The sequence below is a fragment of the Camelus ferus genome, chromosome 14 (assembly GCF_009834535.1).
Source record: "Camelus ferus isolate YT-003-E chromosome 14, BCGSAC_Cfer_1.0, whole genome shotgun sequence".
Classification (NCBI taxonomy): Eukaryota; Metazoa; Chordata; class Mammalia; order Artiodactyla; family Camelidae; genus Camelus; species Camelus ferus.
In genome coordinates this window covers 33456449-33477591 of record NC_045709.1, presented here as the reverse complement: position 1 = coordinate 33477591, position 21143 = coordinate 33456449, and the positions used below count along the sequence as shown (strand labels likewise).

The window sequence follows — 21143 nt, the reverse complement described above, 5'->3', positions numbered from 1 at the left end:
CAGTATTTGGTTGAAAGCTGGCTCCTCCAGCAGAAACAGGGGCTCTCCAGGGACCACAAGGCCACCGTGGACCCACACGTACCGTGCACTCGCTGCAGCCAGACCACGAAGAGCACGCTGGCCCTGGAAGTGGACACTCAGCTGCAGGCGCTCAGGCTGGACCAAGGCCAGGCGCTCAGCCTCCGCCTGGTGCTTCTGGACGCTGGGAGGTCCCACGCGACCTACGCCCTCAGGCTCAAAGTCTAGGAGAAGGTGGGGCATGTGCTCAGAGAACTCTACAGTGGAACATGGTGTGAAAATGGAGCTCTGAACAAGATATACTGATTGTTATGGGCTGAACTGTGTCCCCACCCCCACCCCCAGTTCACACGGTGAAGCCCTAGCCCCCAGCACCTCAGAAGGTGACTGTGTTTGGAGACGCGGTGTTTAAAGAAGCCATTCAATTAGAATGACTCTTTAGGGCGAGACTTACACCGATCTGACTGGTGTCCTTGCAAGAAATTGGGGCATGACAGAGACACCAGGGACACAGAGTAAGGGCCACGTGAGGACACAAGAGAGACCTCAGGAGACACCAAACCTGCTCGCACCTTGCTCTAAGCTTCCAGCTTCCAGAACTGTGAAAAAAATAAACCTCTGCTGTCTAAGGCCCCCGTCTGTGGGACTCTGCGCGGCAGCCCCTGCGAACTACCATGATAGAGCTGGCGGTAACACGGCCTGTGCGGCGAACCTGGAAAAGCCCTAAGTTAAAGAAGCCAGACACCTGAGGTCACGGTGTCTTTGATTCCACTGACACGAAGCGCCCCGGACAGGCAAGCCCACAGACACGGGAAGCGGGCTGGCGGCCGCCAGGGGCTGAGGGGGTGCGGATCGCGGACTGGCTGCTTGCCGTGCACAGGGCTCTCCTCAGGGAGTGACGCTCTGGAGGACGACGGAGGTGACGGCGGCACAACATTAAGTAAGTGCTAAGTATCACTGAACTCTCCATTTTAAAAATGTTTTATGTGAACTTCACCTCAATAAAAAACTCTAAAATTAAAAAAAAAACTTTTAAAAGGTAGATAAAACACGCTATTAGAATACGATGTGTTGAGTGAGCGAGTGAATGTGCCTGAGCTGAATGGCTGTGCGAGATGTGGCCCCTGAACTGATGGGGGGGTCAACCTGGAGAGAAGGGGGTGGGCGTGGCATTCCTGGCGGGAGCCAGGGCACCCAGACGGCGGGAGCCAGGGCACCCAGACGGCGGATGGGTGAGTCTCTGGGGGGGACCCACCGGCCAGCGGGAGCCAGAGCCTGGCCGGCAAAGCGAGGATGAACGGGGGCCTGGGGCCAGCAGGGTGGAGCACCGTCGTCCTGGGCTGCGGGGTGGACTGGATCCTGCGGCTGGGGCCTCCCAAACCAGGCTGAGGTTTCAACTTTTCTATTCCCGAGCCCCAGCCCACCTCCCAGGGAGATGTAAGTCTGGAGTCAGGACAGGAACATGTATTAGTAATAAAATACAACATTTTCAAAAGGTGATTCTGATGATTACCCTTTGGGGAAACCACTGAATTCCCTCGAGCCTTTCATTTAGGGAAGGGTCTCTCAGTTCCCCCCGGAGCTTTACTGAGGTTTAACTGACAAACAAAAATTGTATACGTTCAAGGTGTACAACGTGACGATTATATATACGGGCACACTGTGAAGTGACTACACAATCAAGCTAATTAACACATCCATCACCTCACGTAGCTACGCTTTATTCATGTGTGTGTGTGGTGAGAACGCTTAACATCTACTCTCTTCACAAATTTTAAGAATACAGTACAGTCACCAAGCTGTACGTCAGATCCCCAGAACTTACTCACAACCAAAACTCCGCACCCTTTGACCAGCACCTCCCACCCCCCGCCCCCACAACCCCTGGTAACCACCATTCCACTCTCTGCTTCTATGAGTTTGGCTTTTTTAGATTCCACATATAAGTGATATTATACAGTATTTGTCTTTCTGTGTCTGGCTTATCTTCCTTATAATGTCCTCCAGATTCACCCACATTGTTGCAAATGGCAAGACTGCCTTCACTTTTACGGCTGAATAATATTTATATATATATGTGCGTGTGTGCGTGCATACATATGTAGTCCCATGCATATAATGAAATGTTTTATGTATGTATACGTACACACATTTTCTTCATCTGTTTATTCATCTGTTGACAGACACTTATCTTGTTACCTTATCTTGCCTTTTCTGAATAAGATCTTTAAGTTTTATATTGATGCTACTAAAGAATGACTAACTTTTGGATTAAAAAGATTCATCCTGCTCTGTATACTGTAAGAGGAGGGAAGGCACACTAATTCATCTTCACAAGACCTCTCAGAAAAGATTTTCACTTAACCTTCATCTCCATGGAAAATTTAATTAACCAGAAAAGCAAATTTTCCAAATATTAAATATTTAACATGTGTTCAAACCTGCACCTTTTTTAAGAAAAATGCTTCATGTCCAAGTTATACAAAAGGAAAGCAAAACACATAAAAATAAAGATAATACCAACAAAACTTAGGGTAAGTAAAGGTGGCCCTTTCCAAGTTTAGTACATATTAGCCTGTTAAATTTCCCCATCATTTTAATGTAACTAAGAGACTGTTCCCTAAACAATACTGCTGAATACACATTTCCTAAGAGCATTATGTGCTTACTCTCTGATGATTCAAGGTCGGCTTAAGTATAAATATTAAGCAACAAGAATAACCATTTTAAGAATGTGGAATGAATCACATTTTTTACTTTCAACACCTGGTGTCACCAGCATAACACAGCACAGGGCTCTGTGTGCTTCGAGCTGGGTGTGCCCCACGGCGATGGCAGCCAGGCCTTCGTGGAGGAGGGAAGCCCAGAGGCCCAGCTCACACCTTCCACAAGCACCCAGGCAGCTGCACTGAAACACAGGTTTAAAGGATGCTTTTTATATTTGTTTTTAATTTTGAACATGATGCAGGAAAAAGACTGGAGTGAAATAAACCTGAGATACTTTTTCTCTAGACATCCTAGTTCATGAGTGATGGCTGCCTGTGTACGTGTCTTCCCCAAATTCAGTTAGTCCTGTTTAGACTGGCTTGCCGATGACACGCCTGAAATTAAAAATCCAAGACCTGTGAAGACATCATTCTTTGCAGTAACTTGTCAGGTCAGACCTCAAAACAAAAAAAGGGGGGGTAGATTCCAAGAAGGAAAGAGACAATTCTTTGGACATCATGAGTAAACCTGCAAGAGGGATGCGTCAGGACGGAGGAGCTGGTCCAGCCTGCCTGACCGTCTGAACACGTGTGTCTGCACAGCTCACCCGGACAGTCTAGGCAGAGGAGCCCCTGTGAGACTGAAAATGCGGCAGCCCCAATATTTCACAGCTTGGAAACATGCTTTAAAACAGAGTTACTGCTGAGTAGCTCTCACTTGCTTTCTGGCAACAAAGGGACCAGTAACTCAAGAGGGAGAGAATGGATGTTTGGGGGCAACCACAGCTTCTGCCACTCCCATTTTTAATATTTACTGGCTACCATCCTGCTTTGGGGGGTAACTGAAGCCCTTGAATGAATCTCTGGAAGCATTCTTGACCCTCAGCCACCTCCAGGCTTTAAAATAAACCTCAGGTACATCACCTAAAAAATGGGCTAATGCCTGCCTCAAGGGCTGATATATGAGGACTACACGAGATCGTGCATATCAGAATGCTGGCACGGTGACTTTAATAAGTAAGGTAAATCACAGAATTATTATAAGAACTAAACAACAGGATGTATCACAGATCTGTAGTATCTGGTGCATAGCTTGTGGCCAGTAAATGTTAGCTCCTTTTTAACTTATCCATATGAAAAGCCATTCCTAATTACCCAGCATGGTTGAATGGTGTGCTTCATAATGAAGTTTATCCTTTTATGCACAGAAAACAACTGTATAAACTCTCTCTGTGTTAATATACAATATATAATTATAAAATAATTATAGTTATATTATTATAATGGCTAAGAGGGGAAGCAACCCAAGTGTCCATCGACATACATACATACATACATACATACATACATACAATATTCAGCCTGAAAAAGGGAAGAAATCCTGTCACAGGCTACAACATGGATGAGCCTTGGGGACATCACGCTCAGTGAAATAAGCCCATCACAAAAAGACACACAGGACGGAAGGGAGAAGGATGGTGGCCAAGGGCTGTGGGAGGAGGGGGTGCGGAGCTGCTGTTTGATGGGGGCAGAGTTTCGGTTTGGGAAAATGAGACAGTTCTGGAGGTCTGTTGTACAGCATGAATACACTTAACATGACTGAAACGTACACTTAAAATGGTTAAGATGGTAAATTTTATGTTTTTTTAAGACCTGTATTAAGAATAAGGAGATTATTTTTAAAATGATGTAACTTGCAGGCCTTCATAGTAACGCAGGATTGTCGCACTGATGAATTACGAACTGTGCTAGAGAGATTTACGCAGTTTGCTGCCCAGAGCCAAACCCTTACTAAGCTTCAGGAGTCGCTCTTTTACTCTAGAGCCCGCTTTCCTGAATAAACATCTAGGATTTGCTAGGATTCAGCAGCTAAAGGGAAAAGTGGAACTTGACATCTTTCTCTGTAACATCTGCTGTTTCCACTGGAGAGTAAGATGTTAAAGCAGGGAGAAACTTTAGAAATTACACTTTAGAGTAGGAGAGAGTGAAATCTGGACTTTCATTGAACTAAATTATTTGCCTAACATCATGATGACAGAGAGTAATTACGAGAAGAGCTGGAAAGAGAAACCATCTCCTAGCTCCCTCCACAATTCTGCACAATGGACTCTGCAGAATTCCTCCCCTCTGAACTGCACTGTTCAGTACGCTGCCACCAGGGGGCAGCGCGTGTGTTAGTCTGCAGTCCTAAACCCTGGACGTAAGGCCCCAAGCCATTTCTATTATCCCTTCCTCCAAATCCCTCACCTCCAAAAAAAAAAAAAAAAAAAAAAAAAAAAAAAATATATATATATATATATATATATATATATGACTTTATTAATATCAATAAGCATAAAGTTTAAAAAACATCTATAATTTCTCTTCAAACAAATCAAAGATTTGGGTCCAATGGAGGGAACATCCTTACTAATCCTCCACTGTTTTTGATTTATTCCAATCCTAATTGATATAAGGGTCAATAAACACGCTCATTTTAAACCAAAGATTACGTAACCACAGAAACCCATCCCTTTCCTTTACATTTTGAGCGTGGCCTCTGAGGCTTCAGACCACAGCAACTTCAGTTGTGTGTGAAGCCCACCTGGCGGTCCGTCCGCAGTCTCCCTCCTGTGTCAGGCTCGGTTTTTCTTTCTAAGACCCCATGGCACAAAGGAAGATCTGTCAATGGGCCTAACGCTCCAGCAACTTTTCAGAGTAAAAACAGAGAGCTTCTAGTCACAAAGTAAAACCTTTATGGACACCATTCTTCCAGTTCGATGACGGTAATATCCACTCTGTTCACAAATAACACTGCCCACTGGGAGCTCAAACCACAGCAGCTAATGGGGGAGACCTGAGTTTAAAGACAGGCCCTCCCTCAGCAGTGACCTCGGGTACCCAGACTTCACAGTTTCATCTAATGAGAGGGGTGAGGGGACAGCAACAGCAGAGACATTCTAGTGACTAACCCAAGAGTCAATGCCACACTTTCAGTGGCTGTGGTCCCTAATCATCCAAAGAGAGGCAAGCAAGAGCTTTAGCTCACAAATTTCTTTGTGTGTGTGTGTGTGTGTGTGTTTTGGCGGGGGGTGGGGGTAATTAGGTTTATTTACTTATTTTTAGAGGAGGTACTGGGGATTGAACCCAGGGCCTAACGCATGCTAAGCATGCGTTCTACCACTTGAGCTATACCCTCCCTCCCAGCTCACAAATTTCAAATGGCTTTCTTCCTTGAGCTCAACATGCTTTAAAAGGAAAAAGGTATTCAAATGCACAGGGGAACAGTCCATTTTAAAGCTGCAACAGCGCTCACTGTAGCTAAATGGCATTCAGAGAATTACTCTCTGCTTATATCCATTTGCTCTCATGTAACTAACTACTCATGATCAATCTAATCCAGCGTGAAACTGATGGTAAGAGCAATTACACACCACCAGTTACTAATGGTAAAACAGGAACAAGGTGTGCACAAGACAATGAATGGATCACTGCAAAAAAAAAACCTTCCCTAACAGTGAGTGGACATACCTGTGGTATGTCCGTGAGACGGAAAACTGCTCCACAGTAAGGAAGGACCCAGAGTGGATGAATCCCAAAGACATCCTCTGAATGAAGAAGCCCATCTTAGAGGTCACACACATACTGTAGAACTTCATTTATGTGACATTTTGAAAAAGGTGAAAATTATAAAGATGGAGACCAGACCAAGGGCTGTCAGGGACGAGTGGCAAGGTGAGGGTGTGAGTGCAAGGGAGCCGAATGAGGATGGGCTTGTTTGGTTTGGTTTCTTGGGTTTTTCTGGTGATGGAACTGCTCTGTGTCAGAACTATGATGATGGTTATATCAGTCAACTTTAAAACTCATAGAATCATACAACAAAAAAGGTCAACTTTATATAAATTCAAATAATAATATTAAAGAGTGAACGCATGAGCAGTATGCAACTCTTCCAAAACGCTGAGTTAAAAGGTAAAAGAGTAAGAGCATTCTGAATTAAGGTAAGATGGCACACATCCATTATTAATAGAGACAGGAGACATATAAATCAAATACAGCGAAAGGGCTTTGTTTTGATCCTGGTTTGAATAAACCAACTGTACAGACTGTTTTAGACAAGTGGGGGAATTTGCACACAGCACTATATGATACTAAGGATTTTTCAATTATTGTTGGGTAGGACTATAGTTATGCAAAAACTAAACTTTTAAACAAAATTCAATACTAAAATATTTAGGTATGAAATATTTCTGGTATTTGCTTCAAAAAATTCTCCAGAAGCAAGCAAACAAAAACTCAAAAAACAAAGCAAGTCAGGCAGATGGAACAAGGGAGGGCAAAGCCGGGATGGCACGTGGATTCCGACACCATATGGGTCCACTGAGGGCTTACTCTGCTCTACTTCAGAGCGTGGCCGGAAATGTTCATAACAAAATGATGACAGAGACAAAAAGTCTTCATAAATACTCCCTAGAATGCCATCTAACTGTTCTTTACTCACTTCTAGGACTCACTAATTTCCCCTCACCAGTTTTATAAGGCTTTTATATTAGTCATCTAATTATATAGAAAACCAACTCAAGGGAGAAAGTAATTCAAAGCAGGTAGTTGTGATTCTTCTAAAAAATAATAGCTTAAAGAATGCTTTTCAAAGCTCATATAATGCTCATAAATCATTAAAACCATCATGAGATGTAGAAATATTAATAATTTTCATTAACTTGTCTGCTGCACCCTCCTACGTGCAGATGACAGGGGCAGGGAGAGGTAATGAACGCTCGAAGATTTAAAAGCAGATGTAGGAATGAGCAAACGGACAAAGGTACAGCATAATACGAGAGGTTCTGTTTCATTTGCTGTTTCTCCCTCTGATTTACTCTGGTGTGACTCAAATCTCAGAGCTCTATGGAAACACTCCCAACCAACTGGAAATGAGCCCTTCCTTACCGGGCACCTCTGATGTGGAAGGCACGGCCGGGCAATCCAATGAGGAAGACGCGGCTCTCACCCAACCAGTGTTAACAGAAGAGAAAACGCTATTTTAGTGTGAATTATGTTGAAAATAGCGGTGTTTAAGGCTGGTGTGCAAAAACAATTACACAGGCAGAAATAACAGAAAAAAACTACAAGGTGGAACAGCCCCATCAGGGCACAGAGGCAGGAGTGACCTGGGGGAGGGCGGGGCCAGAGGACTGAATCAAAGCAGGTTTGTGACAGCCGTTCAGCAGAGCCCCTACCCCAGAGCTGACGGAGAGGCCCCCAGGGTCTGGGGCAGGCTCCCCGGAAGAGCAGAGGAACCAGGCCGGAGTCGGCAGCTCCTGCTAGTAGTGTATCTGACCGCCCCAGACGTCTGGAGGGTGGCCCTGCTCCTGCAGCAGTGACACAGTACAGGGCAGGGCGATGTGACTGAAGAAAGGGCCCCAAAGACACCGTGTCCTCATCCCCTGAACCTTGATGGTGGCACCCTGTGTGGCGCAGGGACTTCACAGACTGTGGTTAAAGTTAAGGGCCTGAAGATGCAGGATTATCCAAATGGGCCCCTCTGAGCCCGAGCCCCTTCCTGGCTGGGGGCGGGGGGCCGCAGTGGTGCTCTTCTGTGCAGGGAGCTCCTCCAGAGCCTCCAGGAAGGGCACACGGCCCTGACTGCAGCCCAGCGAGGCCCTATGGAGCCGAGGGATGACTGGTCCGGGTGGCTGTGAGCCGTGGCGCCGTGGCCCCGCCAGCAGCACTAGGAAACTAACAGTGACACCAGACCCGCTCCTTCGGGTGGCTGCCTGTGCCTGTGCCCTCCCTCTGCTGCCCCTCACCCCCGTCACTCGCCAAAGAGGGCACTTCTGAGGAAAAGACATGGCTTCTGCATCTCACATCTTCACTCCAAAGTCCCTTCCTCTGGAAGGTCCTCCCAGCCCTGCGTAACCCGCCCAGGTGAGGTCACAACCCAGCCCCAAACATCAGCTCAGCACCTGCGCCTCCTGCCTTGGTCCTTGCTTGGCTGAAGTTGCTGTTTTTCCTTCTTCAGAGTTTGCACTCATCGAGCATTTACTAAGTGCTAGGGACCACGCAAAGGAATTTCCATGGGTTTTCTCACTCAAGCCTCCCCAAAACCCTATCAGGTAGACACGATTATTATCCTCCATTTTTAAAACTGAAAAGTTCAAAACCACCCAGCCAGTGGCTGGCAGAGCTAGAATCTGAAGCCAGGTAATCTGACATAGGAATTGGTGCCCTTAACCGTGACATTAACATCTGCCTCTTACGGGAGACATACAAGTTCCAAGATCTTTTGCTTTTATTAACAAAATACCCCCTTGTGTTCAGCACAAAGTAGATAAGTAATAGTTATTGAATATGAACGAATGAGTCAAAGATAGCTTTTCCATCTACTATTCTTTTTTTGAAGAAAACTTTTTTATTATGGGATGTAATGATATAATATCCCCCAAATACCCATCTCCCCAACTTCAACACTTAATCAATGTAGGGCCCATCTTAACGCCAATACTTAATCAGTTTAATATTATAGTATCTTGTAGAAAGAGCCGCCTTCAATATTCCTCTTTACCAGTCACATGTCCATTCATCTGTGTTAACACATACTTAAAAAATCTTGAACTGGGAGGGTCAAAATAATAATAAGCAAATAATACTAAGCAAAATACAAAACAAGGAAACTGTAAAGGGGAGATTGATTTCTTTTCCTATATAAAATTAAATTTTCTGCAGCATATAAGTACTGTAAACAAAGTTAAAAAAGTGGGGAAATACTTGTAACACACATGACAAAAGACTAGTATTCTCAATGTATAAAGAATTCTTACAAATCAATAAGAAAAAGACCAATGACACATTGTCTGGAAAAATGAGTTCAGGCATAAACAGACAGTTTCCCTACTATTCCTAAGAGACAAAAAGACAGGACTTCCAAATGATGCTGTCTGTCAGCATACTTCCTTGATGCTCTACAGTGTAGGAGCAACAAACACTCCAGAAGAGAGGAAAAACAATTCTCACCTGTAATCTTATTTCTTCAAAAACGAACCGCCCTGGAATTCCACACCATCGCGAGTCTGAGTCTGAAAAGCTTCTGACGTCAGGATCCTTTCGAACAGGACACCAGGGTAGGACTCCCACCTCGCAGCGTGACCAGAAGCCCATGGACCAAGAATCCAGTTCTCAGTCCTGCTAGCGGGTGAGATGAAGAGGAAGGTGAGTGGAGAAAGCTGAATGTTTAAGAGACAAGAGGCTTAAAGACAAGAACACATCCTCCGGCCCCTCGGATGCTCTCAGACCTGTGGGTGGGCCCATGGAAGGAAGGAACTGCCGTTCAGTGGAAAACGTGGTCCCCCAGCCCAAGGGGCGGCAGGATGCCGCGATCAGAGGGCAGTTCCCACTGACCTCGCGGGGGGCTCACAGTCCTCCACCTTCTTGAGAGAGAGCAGCTATAGCCTCTCCTCCAAGTAAGGAAAATGAGAAAGAAAAAAGGGTATCTTCAGCCATCCGGCAAAGCTTAATTTAGGTATATTGAGCTTCCTGAATGTGGGTTTCTGAGTCTTTTAAAGTCATACGTTTATTTAAAAAAAATTCAGACCACATCTGAAGTATCCTTGCCAAAAATGGTGACTCCGAACCTAATTAAGCCTCTAGATCCACCGTCCAGTTTCCAGGAGGTACAGAGTATAGAGGAACAAGCTGAACCACGCTATACAAAAACCTGACTAAATCCACAATGTGAGCCATCCACAGGCCACACCAAGTGATGCCAACACACTACTGGCGTTAAGGAGACCGCTCACGGGGCTGCTCTAGACCAGTCAACGCAAACTGTGGCCTGCGGGTAAGTGCAACCTACTGGTAGAGTTTAAAACAAAAAAAAAAAAAACCTTTGAAAACAAAATGTTACTGGAATGCAGCCATGCGCATAAAGTATCATCTGTGGCTACTCTGGGGGCCCAGGCAGTGGAGAAGCTGCAACCGAGACCATGTGGCCTGCAAAGCAAAGAGTTAGTAACTGGCCCTTTTCAGAAAAAGTTTGCCAACTCCCGTCCTGGATTAAGAGGCAACAGGTGCTCAACAGAGTACCACGTGTGGCCTTTGTTGGGAATCTGATTCACAGAAACCAACAGTAAAAGTGCATTTCCAAGGCAATCAAGGAAATGTGACTGTGGACTGAGTTTTAGAAAACACTAAGGAATGACTGCCAATTTGATAAGGAGGTGACAATGGCATTACGGTTATACAAGAAGACGCCTTTTTGGAGGTGCATACCACACTGACTAGGGGTGAAATATAACGTCATCTGCAATTTAAACTATTTCAACAAAAAGATGAAGCAGATATGGCTAAAAAAAAGACATCATTTTAACCCATCGTTAAACCTATTTGATGGATACATGGAAGTTCATTATACTATTCACTCTGCTTTTATGTTTGCTTTAATAAAAAGGAAAAAAATTAGAGCCTTGATTAAAAAGTAGAGTTTCTCTCTACACAGCCTCTCTCTCAGGCAGGCCTCCCGCCCCACCCTCCTTACACAGAGTTACATTTAAAGCTTCTTATATTTGCTCCTGGTGTCCGCCACCAAGAACGCCCCCATTCCACGTCTTTCCTGTAAAATTCTACTCTGCACCCAAGGTCCAGCCACAACGTGATGTCCCAGGTTCTCGGGCAAGAATCATCCCTCTGTGCTCCACCCGCCCTGGGGCACTTACTTCATCCTTTTTAGCTATTGACCAAGTCTACTAGTCATGACATCACACAACCAGAGACTTCTAGTAACTGGGTCTTCTCTCTAAACCTGTTGTGGGGAGGGGGGGGTTGCATAATAACACCTTCCACGGAGTAAGCTCTGCCCACACAGCTGTCAAATCCTCTCAAATCCAACCGAAGCAAGGCTGTCTTGCCCTGAGGAGCAGTTTCACTGACAAAAGAGAATTTCAATAAAGAACCGATTCCTGTTAAACAAGATGCTGGCCCTGTTTAACCAACACTCTCTTAATAAAATCTCTAATCTACTGTTTCCCTCTGGATGGAGACGGTTCTAGAAAAGACCACTAAGATTACTTGAATGTGTCCTCTTATCATCATCTTCCTTGGGACTCACTGCTCTGCGAAAACTGTTGTGCCCACCTTCGCCCCGGCCTGCAGGGGCGGGCGCGCTACCTCCTCGGAAAGGCCTGGCTGATCTGGGTACAAAGCCCTTCGATGACTCCACTCGGAAGAGCTGACCCAGACTGGAACTTTCAAGAGATCTTACTACATAAAATAACAGGAACATGAACAGATAATTTAAACCTATGCAGTAACAGTTTCTATCCCTGCTCTATTTTACTTCCAGCTGCCCACTACCTAAGGCCAGCATGAATAACAACCTTCTCTAGAACCACGGCTAAAAGTCCGGACCCTCGTTTGTGAGGTCAGCTAGTCTCAAATATTTCCATACACAAGCCCACCCATTAGAAACTAGTCTAACTTTGCACACTCAGCTTTTAAACTACAAATGCTTTCTACCAAGGCAGCCTGCTTATTAGGAACTAATGGCTCCTCCTGAGAGTCGGTTCAGGAAAACAAGGCATTTGGGGAAAATGTGGGCCACCTGGGAGACCTCGCCATCTTAGCATTTCAATAAATTGCATGAGACCCGGGAGAACAGTCTTCAATTATAGGAAAAAGCACATAAAAACGTGTGTGCGTAAGACCTACACTTTATATAGGTCAGTCCAACTGACTTAGAGAGACCCTTTAGTGTTTAATACATGACTTCGCCCTGGGACGTTTAGCAAAATTGATATCCTGCTTTTAAAAAAGTGGCTACAAGTCTCGTGCATTTTCTTATCAGTTCATATAAACAAAGTCAGCTGGAGTCAGGACGGTGTGCTCAAAAAACCGTGCACCTGTTTACACTGCGACTGCTGGGGTTAATCTTTGACCAAAAGAGTGAAAGCGATAACCACATTTTATAATCAAGCCAGTAACAGAAATTTCTCCAAAAAACTCAGCTGAGTCTCTAATTGCTCCAAAAAAAACCCTGAGCTCAAAAACTGACAAATGCCAGAAGCTCTTAGATTTCTTTTGCAGCTCCTGGTCTCCTCGCAAACAGGAATCTCTACAATTAAAAGCAGAATTTCTTAAGTGTCAGCCTCATTCGACTCAGAGATCATGTTAAAACTACCTCCTACCTTCTGAATGGTCATCACTTTTCCCCTTTCGGGAACAGGCAGCTTCTACACCCGAAGGCAGCTCCTTTTCCTGCCCCCGCCCATTCTGGCCGTGGCGTCCGCGTCACGCGGCGCGGAGCCATTTGTGGACGCGGTTAACGTCCCCGTGTCCCCTCCTTTCCAGCGGGTCCCGCGGGCGTCCGCGTCCCGTCACCGCCCGGGGCTCTGCCCGCTCCCCCGCTCTCCTTCCCTCCCCGGATCCCGCGGGCTGCGGACTCGGCCCCGGCGCGACGCGCCGGCAGCGACGCCCGAGTCCCCAGGGCCCGCAGGGCCCCCTCGCGGCAGGAGCGGGGACAGAGGCCCCGGCCCGGAACGCGCCCAGCGCCTCACCTGCGGCCCAGCGCGGTGCCGTCGGGGACAGCAGGTCCGGGCGGCCGGACGGAAACCGCGGGCCGAAGCTGCAGCGGCCGCCCCGGGAGGCCGCCCCCGGCGGCGCCCCCTGGAGGCGGGACTGCGGTACCCGCCCGAGCGGGCCGTGCGCGCACCTGGGCTCGCGCCGGGAGCCAGGCCGGCGCACACGCTCTAACGCGGCCCACCTGGGTGCTCATGGTCGGCCTTGAGTTCGTGTTGGACCCAGATACACCTGGGGACACACCACATCAGATGGGGACATACACACCTTCTTAGAAATGAGCGCACACTTCGGGGTGCAGCCTGCAGGGCGGATATACACATCACCAAGGTCTCACCCTCCTGCTACAAGCTCAGCGCTGATACCATACGGGATGCAGATAATCTTACAGTCTCGATAGTGCCACTTATTTACCAATTCTCCATTTAAAATTAAAACTGAGGTTGTAGGAGACAATGGAAAAAAAGACTTACCATCTTTTCCCTGGATCCAAGGAATAAATCTGAGTCCCAGAAACTAGGGGAGTGAAGACCAAAAAGCTGAAAGAGAATTTTTCTCTACGGATTTGTTCATTCTGGTCTTAAGCGATGCTACTTTGGGGACCCAGGTAACAGGAATGGCACAGAGATGGAGAGGGGAGCCACCTCTGCCCCTGCCCCCCAAAGACACAAATATGTAAGTACTAGTTATTGAACTAGCAATAATCACCCTTAATCATTTTCTGCCTCTTCCATTTTCTCATGTATGTGGGCTGGACGCATGTGGTTTTTACAATCTGGTTTTTATTCAGACATTTCCAATAATGCTGATGTGGCATTTTGAACAGATGTACAATTCCTAAAGAAGTCTAAAAAATCAGATTCATGAGCCATAATTGCAGATTTCTTTCTTGTTTGGGGAAGTTCCGGATTAAGTTGAAATATATAAAAAGCCTTGTGTATATTTCTTAACATACTGTTTTTAAAGAGTAGCAGTAATCATCTTAATTTTTTTCAAAAGGAAGAATTGTTCCGTTTTTATTTATTTATTTAGTTTTTGAGGAAGGAAGATCATGTCAGTAAAAGAAAGTGAGGAAAATACATGAATAGATAACTCTCGTGATAAAGGAAAATTAAAGATGGTAACAAGGTGAGTGTTAAATTGCATTTATTGCCAGATAAGGCTGGGAGAGTCTGATCCAACATAGATTGGGCTCTTTGGGATGAAGTCTTCAGGTTAACTGTCAAAAAATAACCCATAGACAAATAGTTTAAAGTAGTAATTTTCAAAACGTGGTCCCAGACCAACAGCATCAGCAGCACCTGGAAATTTAGAAATGCAAACTCTCAGGCCAAACCCCAGATCTTCTGAATCAGCGAGGAGGCAGGGCCCAGTCAAATGCACTTTAACAAGTGCTTTTTTTTTTTTCATAATGATAATTTTTTTCCCCAGTTTTACTGAGCTACAATTGACACAAGGGACTGTATAAGTTTAAGGTGTACAGCATAATGATTTGACTTCATGCATCATGAAATGATTATCACAGTAAGTTTAGTGAACATCCATCATCTCATAGAGATACAAAATTAAATAGAAAAAAATTTGTGATGAAAACTCTTGGGATTTACTCTCTTAACAACTTTCATATATGACATACAGCGGGGTTAATTTTGCATCCTTAGTACTTACTTATCTCATAGCTGGAAGTTTGTAGTATCTTTTGACTGACAATTCTAAATCCCTCCCTTTCCCCAGCCCCGTCCTGTAACCACTAATCTGATCTACTTTTCTGTGAGTTTCTCTGTATGTTTATTTGTTTTTGAAGTATAATTAACCTACAACACTGTTAGCTTCTGTTACACAGCATAGTGATCTGTTCTATACATTACAAAAGGACCTCCATGGTAAGTCCAGCTATGACACGTCACCAAAGATACTGCTTAGTTATTGACTAAATTCCCCACACAATATGTTCCATACTTGGAACTCATTTAGTTTGTTTCTACCTCTTAATCTCCCTCACCCATTTCTTTCCTCCCCCCACCTTCCTCGCCTCTGGAACCACCTGTTAAATACCACATATTTAAAAAATAAAATGATTAGAAATGCAGGATGCTCAAGGCAGTTTCTATAAACAGTGTAACTAACAGGTTTAAAGTACTTGAGGAACTAATTAGACTTAGAACATAAATGATAAAAATAAACCTGAGATTGTTTCTGGGTCATTTAATTCCAGGATTAAAAACCTCAAGAAAAGGAGGGTTACCTCTCCTTCAATTATTTATTGAATATTATTATGTGCCGAGTACGGGTCTAGGGCTTTATATAACTTTTATCATTTAAACCTCCCAATAAATCTGTGAAAAAGACAGTATTATCCCTCATTTCATAGCTGGGGAAGTCAAGGTGCTGAAAGACTAAGTTACTTACCGAGTGAGTTTCCTAGGGTGGCCAGGAATTGTCACAAATGGGGTGGCTTTAAACAACAGAAATGCTCTTCTGGAGGCCAGGAGTCTGACATCAAGGTGTGGATGGGGCCACGCCCCCTCAAAGGCCCTAGGGGAGGGTCCTTCCTTGTCTCTTCTGGCTTCTGGTGGCTCCTGGCACTCTTTGGCTTGTGGGAGCATCACTCCAATCTCTGCCTCCACCCTCCAAGGGCCTTCTTTTCTCTGTGTGTCTGTATGTGTCCTGTCCTCTTTGTAGAAGTCACCGGACATTGGATTTAAGGCCCACCTAAACCCATGATAATTTCCTCTCAAAATCCTTAACTAATTATGTCTGTAAGACCCGATTTCCAAATACAGTCACATTCTGAAGTTCTGGGTGGACATGATTTTTGGGGGGGAGGCACTGTTCAACCCACACATGGATTTTCCCTTCACATGTGAGCTTTATGCCCCCAAATGCCAGCTATTTCCAGACGACCACCAAGAAAGTCATACAGCATACAGAGTTTTGTGGAGATTTAAAGGCATGTTTCTAAAAAGAGGCTGCACTGCACACCCACAGTTCAGCCACAAATCTGGGCAGTGCTACCTCCAGAGATCTCTTTACCCAGCATCGCTCTGGAGGCCCAGGCTCTCCAACATCTCACTCATCTGCTGGGCAAAGCAATTTAGTGACTACTTTTGGTTACCTAAGCATCCTATATGGTGTCTCCTTCCCATCAGTGCACCTGATCACAGCTTTATTACAAATCCATCCATGGCTTTCTTGAATAAAGATTTCTCTGTGATGTCATACATGTTCCTTCACTTAGAAAGAAAAGGAATTTCAAATGAAGCCACGGTTTACAAAAGTAGAACATGAAGTCCCCCCCGCCCCCACTTCTTATAGCTCATAAGCAGCCCATGTTAATATAAACTGTAGTTCTAGAAGTGTAAAGAAAAGAGATTGGAATATGAAAGAAGAACAAGTGAAAAACCTTAATATTTGATGGCATTCTCTTGGCTCCTGTCTCCACCATTGTATTTTCTTGTCTCCTTCATCCTGATTGAACTGTCCCACACAGGGCCATGTTTCTTCTGCTTTGAACTAGAAACCAGCTTCTGATTTTCATTTTGTGAGGAAACTTATCTTAAAAGAGGCCGTAGCCTTAATTAGTATCTTCTTGTTAGAATTTTAGAGGCAAGAGAGGTGATTTAAGACAAGACTCTGTGGGATTTTACAATGAAGCTGTAATATTCAATAATTATATTTGATGTTTATTAATGAATATTTCAAGTAATATGCAATGTCTCACTTTACTGAAAATCAGGGCTACTCAACACTTGGGATGCTTCTATTTGGATCAATACAGTAGTACGTCCCAGATGCCCCTTATGTAAATACAATACGGCTGACCCTTCAATAGCTCTTATGCCTGATGATAACTCATTTCTCCCATGCCTGGAGAAGCTTTTACCATAAATATGAGGCCCAAAGGAGAAGATAGAGGCAACTGAACCAATATCTATTCCTATGAAATAGAAAATTCAACATGATTTGAGTTTCACTGCATCCAGGAAAAAAAAAAAACAAAAGACAAAACAGATTCACCAACTAATGGGGAACTTTGAACATAGAAGGAAGGAAATGCCCTAACAGCCTGTGACACTAGGAAGGCTGCAAACAGACAGATATGAACAAGTGACCGGGGGCTCGCTGACTCCCCCAGGAGTTCCCTGGAAAGGGGGTTGGTAACAGTGCTCAGCCCCAGATGTCTATACCAGCATGACCCAACCTGGGCACACAACATGGGAGACATAATCTGGACGGTAAGTCCCGCAGGGCAGGAATCACATCTGTTTTCATTTTCCGTCGTATCCCAGGCAGCTCTCACACTTCTAGTGCACAGTCAGTGCTCAAGGAAATATTCTGAAAAAGGTAATAGCATAAAAGTGTAGGAGGGGTCCTCCTGATGAGACTGTTCTGTAGCTTGGCTGTGGTGACCTCACAAGTCTGCACACGATAAAATCGCACCCAGCCAAATATTCAAATAAGTAAGACTGGTGACATCTGAAGAAGATTGGTGGCTGTATCAATGTCAGTTTCTTGGCTGCAATGTTGAACTACAGCTAGGCAAGATGTTACCACTGGGGGAAACTGGAAGCAGGATCTATGGATTTCTGTATTATTTCTTACAACTGCGTGTGAATCTACAATGATCTCCAAATAAAAAGTAATAATATAAGAATAAAAAATCATAGATTGGTGGCATCAAAATGTAGTAGGATATGAGTCAAGGTGGATATTGGCTTTGAAAATCTGTACCCTGTTTAAAAGAGAGGGGCCACTGAGGTCAGAGGCCCACTAATCAAAAAGGCAGAGACTCGTGTGGAAATCTAGGGGTGGAAGCTCAGCAGGGGAGATAAAGAGGGAACGGCAGAGCTGTGACATGACTGCAGCTCTGTTGTGCTGTCTGCTTGGTAGGTGGGGGAAGTGAACGCTGGGTCTCAAAATACTAATCACAAAATCGGCACCAGAGCAACACAGAGGGAGTGAAGGGGTGCTCTGGTGACCTGAACGTCTGGGGATGTCACACTTGGCAGTTCCTCTGTCAGTTTCTGACTTGCGTTTCCGACCGTTTTAATCTGCAAAGACTAAACCAGCAGTAGAAGGTAAAGTGCTACTGTACGGCGTTTCCAAGGTGGCCGCAGCAAGACTTCCTGTCCTGTGCAGCACAACGTGGCGCTGACCTGCCTCCCTTGGAGAAGTGACATCTGTGTCCCCTCCCCTTGAATCTGAATGGGGCAGGAGATACATGTGACTGTTTAGGTAGGTGACAAAGGGTGACGCAGCTTCCCTTGGCCATCTTGGGACGTGTGTGCTTGAGCCCAGCCACCGAGTTGTGAGGAAGACCAAGCGGCCACACGGAGAGAGAGGTCAGGTGCTGGTACCGTGAGGTCACAGCCAGCAGCCCCAGCATCAACTGCCAGACATGTGAGTGAGCAAGGCTTTGGATGATTCCAGGACCCCGCCTTTGTTCCATCCCCCCCCCCCCAGCTCACACTACGTGGAGCAGAGAGGAGCCACTGGGGATCGATTCCAGCCCAACTTGCCGCTGCATGAGTGTATTAGTCAGGGAATAACGCTGGGCCAAGTAGCTAGGCACTCCATGCCCAGTCAGGTTAGCACTTGAAATCAACCATCATAATGAGCAAAATAAAGTATTGTTATTTTAAGCCACTGAGTTTTGGAGCAATAGATACCGGGAACAACCTAATTGTAATCAACTACTGGAAGTTGGTTGGTAAAGAGAAAATTATAACAACTGCTGGGGAGGCAGCCACGCTGTCAGTTTGTGGAGCCAAAGCAGCGTGGCCACGCCTTACGAAGGGTATTTTCAGGAGCTAAGAGGACAGGGAGGCTCTCAAAACTGCAGTTTGGACTATGATTCCAGAGAAGGAAAGAACAGAGAGGCATCTAAAACATGGAATAAAATAAAAAAGTTCACCATTAAGCAAAGATTATTTATTTATTCATTCATTTATTTATATTGAAGCATAGTTGATTTACAATGTTGTTAGTTTCTTGTGTACAGCATAGTGATTCAGTTATACATGTATGTATTTTTTCATGTTCTTTTCTACTATAGGTTATTACAAGCTATTGAATATGGTTCCCTACATGATACAGTAAGATATTGTTGTTTATCTCTTTTATATATAGTAGTTTGTATCTGCAAATCCCAAACTCCCGATTTATCCCTCCCCACCCTGGAAAGCCCTCTGGTAACCGTAAGTTTGTTTTCTATGTCTGTGAGTCTCTTTTTATTTTGTAAATAGGTTCATTTGTGTCATTTTTTGAAGACTCCACATATGAGTGATATCATATGATGTTTGTCTTTGACTTACTTCACTAAGTATGATAATCTCTAGGTCCATCCATGTTGCTGCAAATGGCATTATTTCATTATTTTTTATGGCTGAGTAGTATTCCATTGTATAAATATACACATCTTCTTTATCCAGTAATCTGTCGACATTTAGGTTGCTTCCATGGCTTGGCTATTGTAAATAGTGCTGCTATGAACATTGGGGTGCAGTATTTTTTTAATTTGTAGTTTTTGCCAGATATATGCCCAGGAGTGGGATTGCTGGATCATATGGTAACTCTGCTTTTAGTTTTTTAAGGACTCTCCATACTATTTTCCAGGATGGCTGCACCAAATTTCATTCCCACCGACAGTGTAGGGGGGCTTCCTTTTCTCCACTCTCTCCAGCATTTATTGTTTGTGGACTTTTTAATGATAGCCATTCTGATTGGTGTGAAGTGATACCTCATTGTAGTTTTGATTTGCATTTCTCTGGTAATTAACAATGTTGAGCATCTTTTCACGTGCCTATTGGCTATCTAGATGTCTTCTAAGCAAAGATATTTAAAAGATGTATGCAAAAAATGAAAACATAATTTAACCCGAGGTGATTTTATAAGAATTGCATCAGCAAAGATGAGCAGAGACCTGCTCCCTTCTTCTCTCCTTCCTTCCTTCCACTTTCCCTTTCCTTCTGTTTTTATTGTTGAAAATTCCAAATCTAACATCTCACCTCTGTAGAGTATGTATTTGTATCTTTAAAAAATACACATAGCCTCACATCATCTTAATACCATTATCACAACAAAATTAACATTTATTTACTATCAATGGTCTCAAAAATGTCATATTGCAGGTTTTTATTTAAACTTAGGAATCAAAGAAGGCTAATTTTGCTTAGATTAAGGTCAAAGTTAGTTTTTGCAAAAGTATTTCTTAGGTGGTTCTGTGTACTCCACACTGGGTCACAGCGAGAGGCACATAATATCTGGGTGTTCCATTCATCAATGCTGAAATCAGGCTGTGGGTTTAGCTGGTGACAGCCTGGTCCCCTCCACTAAAAAGTTCTCCATTGATCTTTTAGCTAATGATTTGATTCACTGCTGAGCTTTGCCTGAATCAACTAATTCACTGGGGACAAAAATAGGAAGATTTTTCTAATTGCCATTCTTTCAACATTTATTAGCTTTAATTAGTCTATAGAAAAGAATATTTTCCTTCATCAGCTGTGGCTATTTGGCAACCAGGTAATCTTGTAGGGCTGCTGTATCCAGTCCCCAGAAGGACATCTGACCACTCCACTCAGGAAAGCCTCAGGGACAAAGATGAGAAATATACACCTTGTAGATACCTAATACATTTAGAAGATTAATTAGATTATAATTAGATGTAATAGATGTTCTTTTAAAAAAATGAATTAGATTGCTAGGTAGGTATCATATATATACACTCAGCTTCTGTTATGCTCACTGCTGTCCGCGAGAACTATGAGGTAAACTACAAATGCAAGCCAGATACGTAATTTAAAATTTAGTAGCCACATTAAAATGTAAAATGAAACAGCTGAAATTAATTTCAATATTTTATTTAACCCACTATAT

General features: G+C 44.2%; 1 protein-coding gene across 5 annotated transcripts in view; it reads right to left on the bottom strand.

Annotated features, from left to right (window-relative positions):
• Positions 1-13366, bottom strand: part of GGACT (gamma-glutamylamine cyclotransferase) — a 34583-nt gene extending 21217 nt beyond the window's left edge. Inside the window, exons 1-2 of one of the 5 annotated variants that reach the window (XM_032496719.1) lie at positions 13247-13366; positions 9714-9881 (exon numbers count right to left, since the gene is read on the bottom strand). The gene's annotated coding sequence lies outside the window, so the exon portion shown is untranslated. Of the gene's footprint in view, positions 1-82; positions 230-9713; positions 9885-12877; positions 13194-13246 lie in introns of those variants that run through there. The other 4 variants (XM_032496721.1, XM_014568172.2, XM_032496720.1 and 1 more) reach the window with 4 other exon arrangements.
• Positions 13367-21143: the final 7777 nt, after the last annotated feature.